The 10,596-nt window shown below is 34.8% G+C and overlaps 1 long non-coding RNA gene across 2 annotated transcripts in view; it reads right to left on the bottom strand.

Annotated features, from left to right (window-relative positions):
* Positions 1-6,631: 6,631 nt before the first annotated feature.
* Positions 6,632-10,596, bottom strand: part of LOC136065024 (uncharacterized) — a 100,426-nt gene continuing 96,461 nt past the window's right edge. For both annotated transcript variants that reach the window (XR_010626668.1, XR_010626667.1), the window contains one exon: positions 6,632-7,043. This is a non-coding gene — a long non-coding RNA (uncharacterized LOC136065024). The remainder of the gene's footprint in view (positions 7,044-10,596) is intronic.

Raw genomic sequence — 10,596 nt, 5'->3', positions numbered from 1 at the left:
GGAGGAATGAGAGGGAATGAAATTAGATTTAATTATTTTTTTACTAAAACTCCCTAAATACTCCTATATATTAAACCATTTATTTTAAAATAAGGGTCTAATAGTAATATTGTCATAAAATGATTTCATTCTATTCCCTCAATGTTGCTCCCAAATAGGATTACTTACATTCCATTTATTTTCATTCATTTCTATTCATTTATTTTAAAACATCCAATCAAGATTACTTAATTCCATTCCATTCCATTCATTTCCCTTATTTAAATACATTCCATTCCATTCAATTCCTTTCTGTTCCCTTATGATCATCTCATTCCATTCCATTCCATTCCCTTATGAACTCCTAAGCGAAGCCTAAAGAAAATGATTAACAATCTATTTTAAGAAAATTTTGACACCATTTTAAAGGACGTTGTCAAATTTTTTTTTTCTCTTTTTCTATAAAAATTTTCTTTAAATAGATTATTAACGATTGTGGACATCCATTAGCATTTTCCATTTTCTAATACTGGAGTTCCACAAATATATAGCATCATCAGTATTGGAACGATTTGCATGTTGTATGAGACACACTAAACCATTGCACGAATTGACCATTTCAGACATGTTTAAATCAAAAGCAGAGGGAACTGAATGCTCAAAAACCCAATCCAACATGCGGTCACAACAAAGAACCTTACAGACTTTTGGTATCTTAGAAGAATTATATTGAATACAAGTTTGTATGAGACAAGCATGATCATGATCATGATCATTGTTATTATTAAGGTGGGTGGAAATGAAATTAGGAGTAGTGATTGAGGAGTCTCAGGTTTTGCAAACGCACCTGAATCTTAGGAGTGAGTTGACTGGTAGCCTTGACAAAATGTTCAGTACGATGTCGTCCGGGAGATGATTCTTTTATGGTCGGAGGATCAGAGGTTGTGGACGAGAATCTCTTGTTTGGAGCATGTTTTCGCCGGAACAGAGATTTCAGTGTTTGGCGTAAAGAGTAAAGAGTAAAGTAAAGACAATTTAACTAATCTGTTGAGTTGGGTTGGTTGGGCTTATTGATGTGGTTAATTGACAAGCTGATTGATGGGTTGGTTCATTTGATTTTGTTTTAATGGTATCATTGTGCAACTTTGTAGGTTTTATGTCTTGACTCAACAGTTGTGGTGAATTTTAGTTTTAACTGATTAATCTGCTTGGCAAATATTACCTAATCAGTTTGGTGTTTTATACTTTCTCAAAAAAAAAAAAAAAAAATTTTTTTGGTGTTTTATACAATTAGGAAGTTTGACATTAAATACGTTTTGTGTGCATCTCCATGAAGAATTTTATCATAGGGCTCAAAATAGTCAATGTGGGTTTTTCTTATTCTAAACTCATTACTCATTTGTGATAATGTTACTCTTTCATTGATCTCTCTTTGAAGATTTGTAACTTCTAGGATATTTGGAGAGAATGGATGCAAGAGCCGAGATGCCTAAATTTGGTAAATTTTGATAATTCTAAATTCAACTTTTTTATATGAAAAAAAATATTTCTTAAAAAGAAAAAAAAAAAAAAAAAACTTAATAAGTGGAGAAGAAAATTTTGAACTTCAGTTCTCCTTTATAAGGGAACTAGATAGTGTTATTGAGCCATAAGGCTCTTGATTGATTTCCCAATACTTAGAGTTTGTTTGGATATCGCTTATTGCTGAAAACTGAAAACACTGTAAGAGAATAATTTTTAAATGTGTGAATAGTGCCGTGGGACCCAGTTTTAAAGTTAGATTTATTGAAATTCATACTTGTAAGTCCTGTGAACAGTGCACAGGACCCACAGAAAAACGTCAAACACAGGGAGAGAAATAATTTCAGTGCAATCCAAACTCAATCTTAATGTTAAATTGTTAATATTAAAACATATAAATTAAAATGTAAAATGGAGGACAAAATGGGTGGATGGTAAGCTCACAAGCTGGTGTGTATATCATGTGTTATGGTACATTCTTTTTTTTTTTTTTTTTTTGGAGAAAGAGTTATGGTACAATCTTGAATGTTCTCCATGTATATAAATTCATTAAATTGCAATACAATGGAAGACTAGGCTCATATACATATGATTTTTTCGTTGTTTTATGAGCTAACCCTCACATTCAAATCATACTTTTTTATCCAAAAAATTTTCTAAATAAATCATCCTCAAAAATAGTAACTCCATCCAAAAAAAAAAAAAAAAAAAAACTATCAAATTGCCACCAGTATGTGCCCAATTCTTTTCATTTCAACTTTCAAAATGGAAATCAACTCCAGAGAGTTTGAAAAAAAAAAAAAAAAAAAGACTTGTATGATGTCCAAGCAAAAGAGAACTTTAGTTCAAAATAATTCTTTAAATCTTCATATAAAAAAAAAGTTTAGAAATACTACCCAGATTACCATAAACTTTGAAGTTCAAAAATCACTAACCATATTACCTTACACTAATAATCTGTTAAAAAATATTTTCACTAAATGACCACAACAATACTAATAGAAACACAATGTATTGGCAGCTAAACACACTGATTCATTCTCATGACCATTGGCAATGAACATGTGATTTAGCCATCTCAATTTAAATATTGAAGGTGTTGACAATCCATGATCACAAATCCATTTCAGTCACTACATGTCATCTCAATTTTTCTCTCAACGCAACAAGCTAAAATTGCATGGCAGATGTACTGCAGCCACTAGCAAGATATTTTGATCAAGGAACCAAGCACAGGACCTTTGCTGGGCCTATACTCACCACATAAGAACTTCCACACCCCAATTCAACATTCTCATCATAGGGCTTCTTTTCTTCCCCCTTCTCTGCTCCATTTTTATTTTTATTTTTTAGATTTATGTAAGATCTCTATTCATATAGTAGCAACACTATCAGTGAGGCACACAAAAAAGTCAGAATTAAATTTTATGTTATTTCATGAAATCGCCACAAGCATAATCATATCAGTAAATTTATGCCTACAGCAAAACAGAATGATACCAAAGGAAACAACATGATAACGGTCTTAATCGAATCACACTTACCTAATAAAATGCAATGATTATCACTAATGATTCCACTTCTTATCCGGACAGCTTGGTCCTCCATCAAGTAACACAAGGCTTTCCCTCAACGTGGTAACTATATGTGTAACATATCATAGGATACCAAGATCCTTCTCATGTAAAGTTTCAGGGTCATTTGAAAGAATCAGACTCATTGCAATAATGTATTTTAATTTCATCATTACTGGATTCTTCCTTGACTTTCTTGTCAAGTAGAAGTTCACCATGCCCAGTTCAATAATGTATTTTAATTTCATCATTACTGTATTTTAATTTATATCAACATTTTCAAACCAGATAGAAAAAAGACTATTCCAAGATTCATGTACACCATAATCCCTCATTACCCAAATAAAGCATTGCGAGTCTGACAGTTCGCCGTCGTCATTTTCGGGTTATCCATATGTTATGAAAGAAAATTTCCCTTGAACACGAATAGAAACGAATCAAGCAAATCCGGTAGAAACCCAAAATTCAGCTTATCAGTATTGGAACGATCATATGTAGAACATGTTTTCGGTGGAACAGAGATTTCAGTTTTGGGCGTTAAGTGTAAAGTAAAGACACTTTTAACAAATCTGTTGGGTTGGGTTGGTTGGGCTTGGGCAATTGGGCTTATTGGTGTGGTTAATTGATAAGCTGACTGATGGGTTGGTTCATTTGATTTTGTTTTAATGATATCATTGTGCAACTTTGTAGGTTTTGTCCTGATACATCTTGGTGTCCAGCACTTAGATGGTGTTATTGAGCCATAAGGCTCATATGATTGAATCCCAACACTTAATGTTAAATTATTAATATTAAAACATATAAATTAAAATGTAACATGGAGGACATAATGGGTGGGTGGTAAGCTCATAAGTTGGTGTGCATATCATGTGTTATGTATAAATCTTGAATGTTCTCCATGGATATAAATTTCCATGAAATGGAAGACTAGGCTAATATACATATGATTTTCTTTTTCTTTATATGAGCTAATCTTCACATTCAAGTCATACTTTTGATCCAAAAAAATTTCTAAATAAATCATACTCAAGAATAGTAACTCCATCCAAAAAACTATCAAATTAATTGCCACCGGTGTGCCCAATTTGTTTCATTGCCCAAGATTTGGTTAATTTGTGTTAAGAAAACTATGGATTGTCTATATTATTACACAATTTTTTTGAATATTGTGCATTTCCCAAATCCCTATAATTAGTACCCTAGAGAAAATTAATCCAAACATTAACGTATCGTATGAGTCCACATTTGAAGTAACACCATCACTTGTCCTGGTGTCATTTTCTCCATTGCACAATGATTCTACACATGCTCCATAGTCCCTACAATGTCTCATCTTCGTAGCCTCTACACAAGTTCTACATACATAAAAGAAAATTGGACCTTAGCTGGATTTGAGTCTAGAATGGCACTAGAGTTGATAGGTGTTCGGTCCATTAACCATGCTCATGCCCACTCAACATATAATTTAGGTCCCATAAAAAAAAAATAAAAAAAAAAAAAAAAAAAAACATATAGTTTAGGTCAGGGTCGTCAGGCCCAACAATTTCAATGAAGAGAAATTGAGATATGAGAATAAATGTGCACTTTGTGGAGAAAGTGTATGAATGCGCCTAAGTCCTAACTCCATGCCTAAAATCACAACATAGTTAAGTGTCACATTATGATTGGTGCATCTATTTTTTTTTTTTTCACTGAGTTCATGTGTGGGTCCCATGTGTAAATGCTGAAATCTAATAATAAAATGACATCTAAGCATGTTATGAAATTAGATATGAGTTTAAGTGTGGTTGTAGATGCTTTGATGTATACTATGTGTTTTCTGTTCAACCTAATACCAGAGAGGAGGTTAAATATGTAGTGTAGGGTATGTAGGCCTCATAGTAGACTAATTAGAGAGGCAAATATCCTTGATTAAGGCTAAAATCAAGGTTACAATGATGGTCCTTGATTTTAGTTTACTCAAAGGTAAATATGTATGGAAAATATATTATACACTAACATCTTCCTCAAACAAGTGGCATTGAACAGGTTATTTGGAATTTGAAAAAAAGATCTCGATATATTATACACCAACCGACCCATTAAATAGAAAATGCCACAACAAAATATAGTTGTTGACACTTGACAATATCTCAAATAACGCTATGATGTAAGGACAATTAAGAATCAACATATGTAATAATAATTGTGATATCCTGCATCTCCAACCTTATTACTAAGTATGCGTGCATTATTTCATTTGAGGTAAGCATGTAATATCTTAAGTAAATGTTGATTAAAAATGAAAGAAGACATTTACTAAATTGACGTGGAAGTTAAATAAGGGTGATAGGGCTGATGTTGTAGAAAATCAAAGGCAGGGGACTTAGTGCAATTTAGAAGAAACTTAAGTACCATATTGCAAATAAAGATTTAAGTTTCCAGCCCATGACACCTCATGCTTTCCCCTTTCACACCACCAGCCTTATTTCTTGACACGTCCTACTTCTTTTACAACAAACAATGCCACCAGATGACACCTCCTCCTTAACATGCCACATCCTCCTTTTTCATGTAACCAGCCAGAAATTGTGTATTGGCTTCTGCGTTTCGGGCAAAAACACTGTGTGTAATCGGCCGAAATATGAAAGAGCTAAAAATAAAAAGAGAAAGAAAGAAACTCTGGTGCAAGAGGCCTATTCTACCTAAACCGATTCTACCTTCAATTCTATGTAAGTTGTGATTTCATGCACTGATTTTTATTTGGCTGTGAATATTTCTTGTTACTTGATTCAATTGAATTCCATGGCTAAGTGTTCTTGATGTTAATTCATGAATAAAGTGGGTGCAAGTTCATGTTGTAGAGACCTTATGCAACTTTATCTAGTCAAGAATCAAAAACGCTAAATCTGTTGTTGAATTAAGCTACACTTAACAACAACGTTTAGCCTGAATGGATATTCCGGCACACCCAAAATTCATATGCCCACTTTGAAGCCTTCAATCAGCATCTCTACCCCTAGGCTAAAAACATCATACCCAGCCACCATCCCACAAGTAGCTGCCATTTCAACTTTTCCACCCTCTGCCACAAGGTACTTGTAAGCTATGTAGAGAATATACGTAAAACTGTAAAGGACCCCTTGTGACTGGTTCTATCACTCTTTCTCTTCTATCCGATATGTTTATCCATCAATCATAAACATAAAGAATATACATTCATCTCAGTCATACAATTTTAAATGACAATGTATAATGGAATTAAGATGATATCTACTTTATTCTTGAAAAATAAGAATAAACAATGCAATTTTTGTATAATTTGGTAATATCTCATAAAATTTTCTCACTTTGAAAAAGAGCCTCCCGCTTACTTTTTTTTTGGTTGATAATCTTCAATGTCATTACTCAAAAAGTAAGGGGTACAAGATGACTATCTGCTAAACATACAGACTTATAAAGAGCTGATGGCAGTTTGCCATTATTAAAATTTAAAGACATGCTAGAGTTCAAGGATAATTTAGCTGCAACATGGGCAGCAGAATTTCCTGATCTTCTAACCCAAGAAAAGGAAAACCTATTGAAAGATTCAACTAAAGTACTGATATTGCTAATAACATTGCTAATAGTCCAATCAGAAGGTAAATTAGAAGACAGAGGATCTATGCATTCCTTGGAGTCACTTTCAAAGATAACCTGGGACCATCCTTCAAGGGAAGCATTTTGAACAACCACATGAGAGTTCACCATAACAACCATGCCAGTGGAGTTTCTTGCAACAGCGGCAATTGCAGTGGAGGATGTAGCTGTGGCAGCATCAGAGTTCACCTTGATCCAACCATGGGGAGGCGGAGTCCAGCACCGGTTATGAAGATGTTTGGGATTTTGAAGGTCGGCAGTGAGACAAGGGAGAACTCTTGTGCTCTTTCCTAGATTCTCTTGCTGGACTTCTTAATGCAAGGTTGGCCCCCATTGTGTAGAGCATCGTTCCTGAGACCCCATAACAAAGATCATCGTTAAGGTTATGAAGGATTGCTGAATATCAGGATTGGGAGATGGAGGTGATAACACAAGTTTTATGATGCATCTAAAATAAATCAAGGGTGTAAAAAGTGGCACGTCAATTAAAATTTAAAGCACTTGACTTTGAGAAACTCAACTGTTGTTAGACAATAAACTTTTTTTTGATAGGTAAGCAGAAAACTTTTATAAATGATAGAAAAAAGAGAAATACAAGTAGTTCATGATGATGAACAAGAAGAAATAAAAGGAATGATGAACAAGAAGAAATAAAAGGAACAAACAGTACAATAAACAGAGGGTAATCAGGAAACTAAGCTAAGGGAGGACAAAACTCAGAGAGAGAAGAACAATAAGAAAAACCCCAACAACGAGACCACTCCAATAAACAGTGAGTTAACTCATCAAACCCATCTTATCTGAATATTTCAAAATCTCAATCTCTCTCCTCCATCGACATGCTTTGCTCTCTCTCAAGTCTCAACCTTGCAGTTGCAGCATTGCCACTGCCACAATCACCACCGTGCGCCAAGTCTCAACGTTTGGTTGCTTGGGAAAAGAAGGAAAATAAATTATTATACGGCTATTTTTTATTGATTTCATCATGACGAATGTTGTACATCAACAGAACAATGATAATTTCATCATGACGTATGGAGTGCATCAATAGAACAATGATGGAAAAATGGAATGGAGCACACTGAAAGACAGATAGAAATGGGGTAAGAACTATAACCTTGATGTTGGTTCCCATAACAAAAGTGATGCTAAGCCTGATATTTTCAATAGAAGACCTAAACTGCAGATGTGTAATGCAACCCAAGAGTCCATAGAGAACCTATTCTTAAAATGCCTAGTGGCTCGGAATTTGTGGTCATCCCCAACGACCTTTTAGAATTGAAGAGCTCAACCTGTCATCTATGGAGGAATGGATCCAAATAGAGTTCAATTCAAAAAGCTCCATGAAGGTCCCACTAGAAGAGGTAAGAAATTTATTAATGTGTGCTACCATATGTTGTGATGTAATCTGGATGCAAAGGAATAGACAGATGGTACGTAGGACTACGACTGATCCAATGCAGGGGGCACATCTCAAACTACAAAAACTCATTTGCAAGATTGGGAATCCCCTATTGAGGTACAAAGGTACCAGAACATGAACACCTCTTCCTCTCCCTTTTGTCAAAGTTAATTTTGATGCAACATTAACTAACAACCAAACATGTGTTGCGACAGATGACCATGATCATAAGAAAGACATTATTTGTTTTGTATCAAGCTAATAAGGATGGATGGATGGTCCTCTTATAGCAGAAGCAAGAGCAGCACTCAAGGCTTTGTTTTAGAATGGTTTTGATGGAGGGAAATGAACTAAATGAAATTCAACGAATCCAAAGTTCTCTATGCAGATCTCACTAGTCCATAGAACCACTAATAGTGCATACTAGCTTGGCATCAACTTCATGCTATTGTTGGCAAGCTTTACATGTAGTTAGAAAGTGTAATTCCTAAACCCACACTATAGCTCATTGGATTTTGCTTTGTAACATTGAGGAAATTATTCCCATAACTAAACTAATACCCTATTGGCTTCCTTTTAATTATTCAACTCCTTGGACATTTTCCTTGCTATTAAAATGTTGCTTCCTATTGTATAATTGTCTCCCAATGTCGTGGTGTCTTCTTCAGTTGCTATAGAGCTTGTTTGGGCAAATTAGAATCCGTTACCGGTTTTCTCTTTTCACTTTGATGTGGTTTTCCATGCCTTAACACAGAAACTATAGATGCCCTGTGCATGGTATATATTATTATTTGGAGTCCTTACTATACTCTCATTAGCAGGACTCAAGACTGAGACTTGGAGTGGGTAGTCAAGTGAATAGGCCAAAGTGTTCCTAGTATACTAATACTAGTCATAAATATAGTTGAGGGGCCTTAAATATCTTCAAAGTCAAAACTTTTTAGTTAGAACAACATTTACCAAAAACTATAAATGGATAATTTATTGGATGTGAATTCAAAACTTCTAGTTTTGATGGAATCAATAAATAGTAAAAAAATAATGTTGAAGATGAAGATCAATTAAAATTTAAGAACCCAGGGGAAAAACATAAGTAAATATGTAATCAAATAGAAATATTTTTGTAGAAATTAAAAACAAAACCTTAACAATTGGCTCGATGAGTAGCATAGGTTAGCTAAGCAAGCAGGTTCAATATCCTGAAGAAGCATTTCATCGAACAGTTGTGTGCTTGACCTGAATTTCAATTTCGAAGAATCAGCAAGCATACTCGTTATTTGGTAAAATTGAAGTTTAGAAAATCTTACAAGCAGACAAATATGATGAATAAAAAGAAATTAAATGCTTCTTGTATTTACTTGAAACACAATATATACTTGAGCAACAATCCCATGAATAAGCCTTTAAATTTAAAGAAATAGAAAGAGTCAAACCTTCTCTTCAAAGTTGGATCAACATGTTTTTGTCTTCTTTGATGGTGGATACAGATTGGCATTGGTTAGGCCTGTCCACGGGTCGGGTTTGTGCCTGTAAAATCTTGTGCTCTCACTCTAAATAGAAATTGAACCTTTTATTGATAATAGAGTGAATGAATACAATACATACATACAAGCCCTGATCCTATATTTATATACAGAGATTAAAGCAAGCAAAGAGAAAAACTGTCAAATAACTAACTCCCTAAAAGAGGGAAAATCTGTTATGGTCACATTCCAGCTCATGCACACGTGTCCAATCACCTTCCCAACATCCTTGCATACGTGGCATCATCTACTGCTCTTCGAACAGCACTTGCTGAGAGTGAGGCATCCTGATGATCTGATTAGCAAAATTGTCTTCTCTTGGAAGGAAGGAAGCTTTCTGGATGGTCACATATTTAACCCGCCACCAACCCGAAAAAACCCAACCGGGGTTTGGAGCATTGGTATCATCATTGAGTAAGGCATTGAGGATTGAAGATGAACCCTGATCATGAAACCCATTGGTAATTCGCCGTCTCCAGGGTTTGGAGCTTCGTTTCCAGAGTTGGAATCGAATTCGAAGCCATCTGAAGCTGGATAGGTAGTGTTTTTGGGGACGTCTAGCATGGGTTGGTCGATGGTTTCTTCTTTGCAGTCAGCGTCGGATTCCATCACGGCCTGGATCTTCTTCCCCATTGTTTAAAGCACATTGATCCATAGATGAGGCAAGAGATATATTGGGCTTCTGAGGACAACAGATGCATTCTGCATAAATCCTCATCCTAATAGGGGAAATATTTTGACCTTTAAACAGAACCACAATGCGATTCTCTTCAGATGTATTTGATATATTCACTTCCCCATAAATTAACCATACGTTCTCATAATTACCTTTCGCCCACCAGTTCCACACTGTGAATAGTTTTTTACCATTGATAAAAAAGTCAACATCACACATGGATACTGTATCGTTGTCCAAATCCTTCGATGGAATAGCAATACAAACAACCAAATTTGAAAATTTGGGACCGACCAAGAATGA

The sequence above is a fragment of the Quercus suber genome, unplaced genomic scaffold (assembly GCF_002906115.3).
Source record: "Quercus suber isolate HL8 unplaced genomic scaffold, Cork oak 2.0 scaffold_832, whole genome shotgun sequence".
Classification (NCBI taxonomy): Eukaryota; Viridiplantae; Streptophyta; class Magnoliopsida; order Fagales; family Fagaceae; genus Quercus; species Quercus suber.
This window is presented reverse-complemented; position numbering and strand designations above follow the sequence as displayed.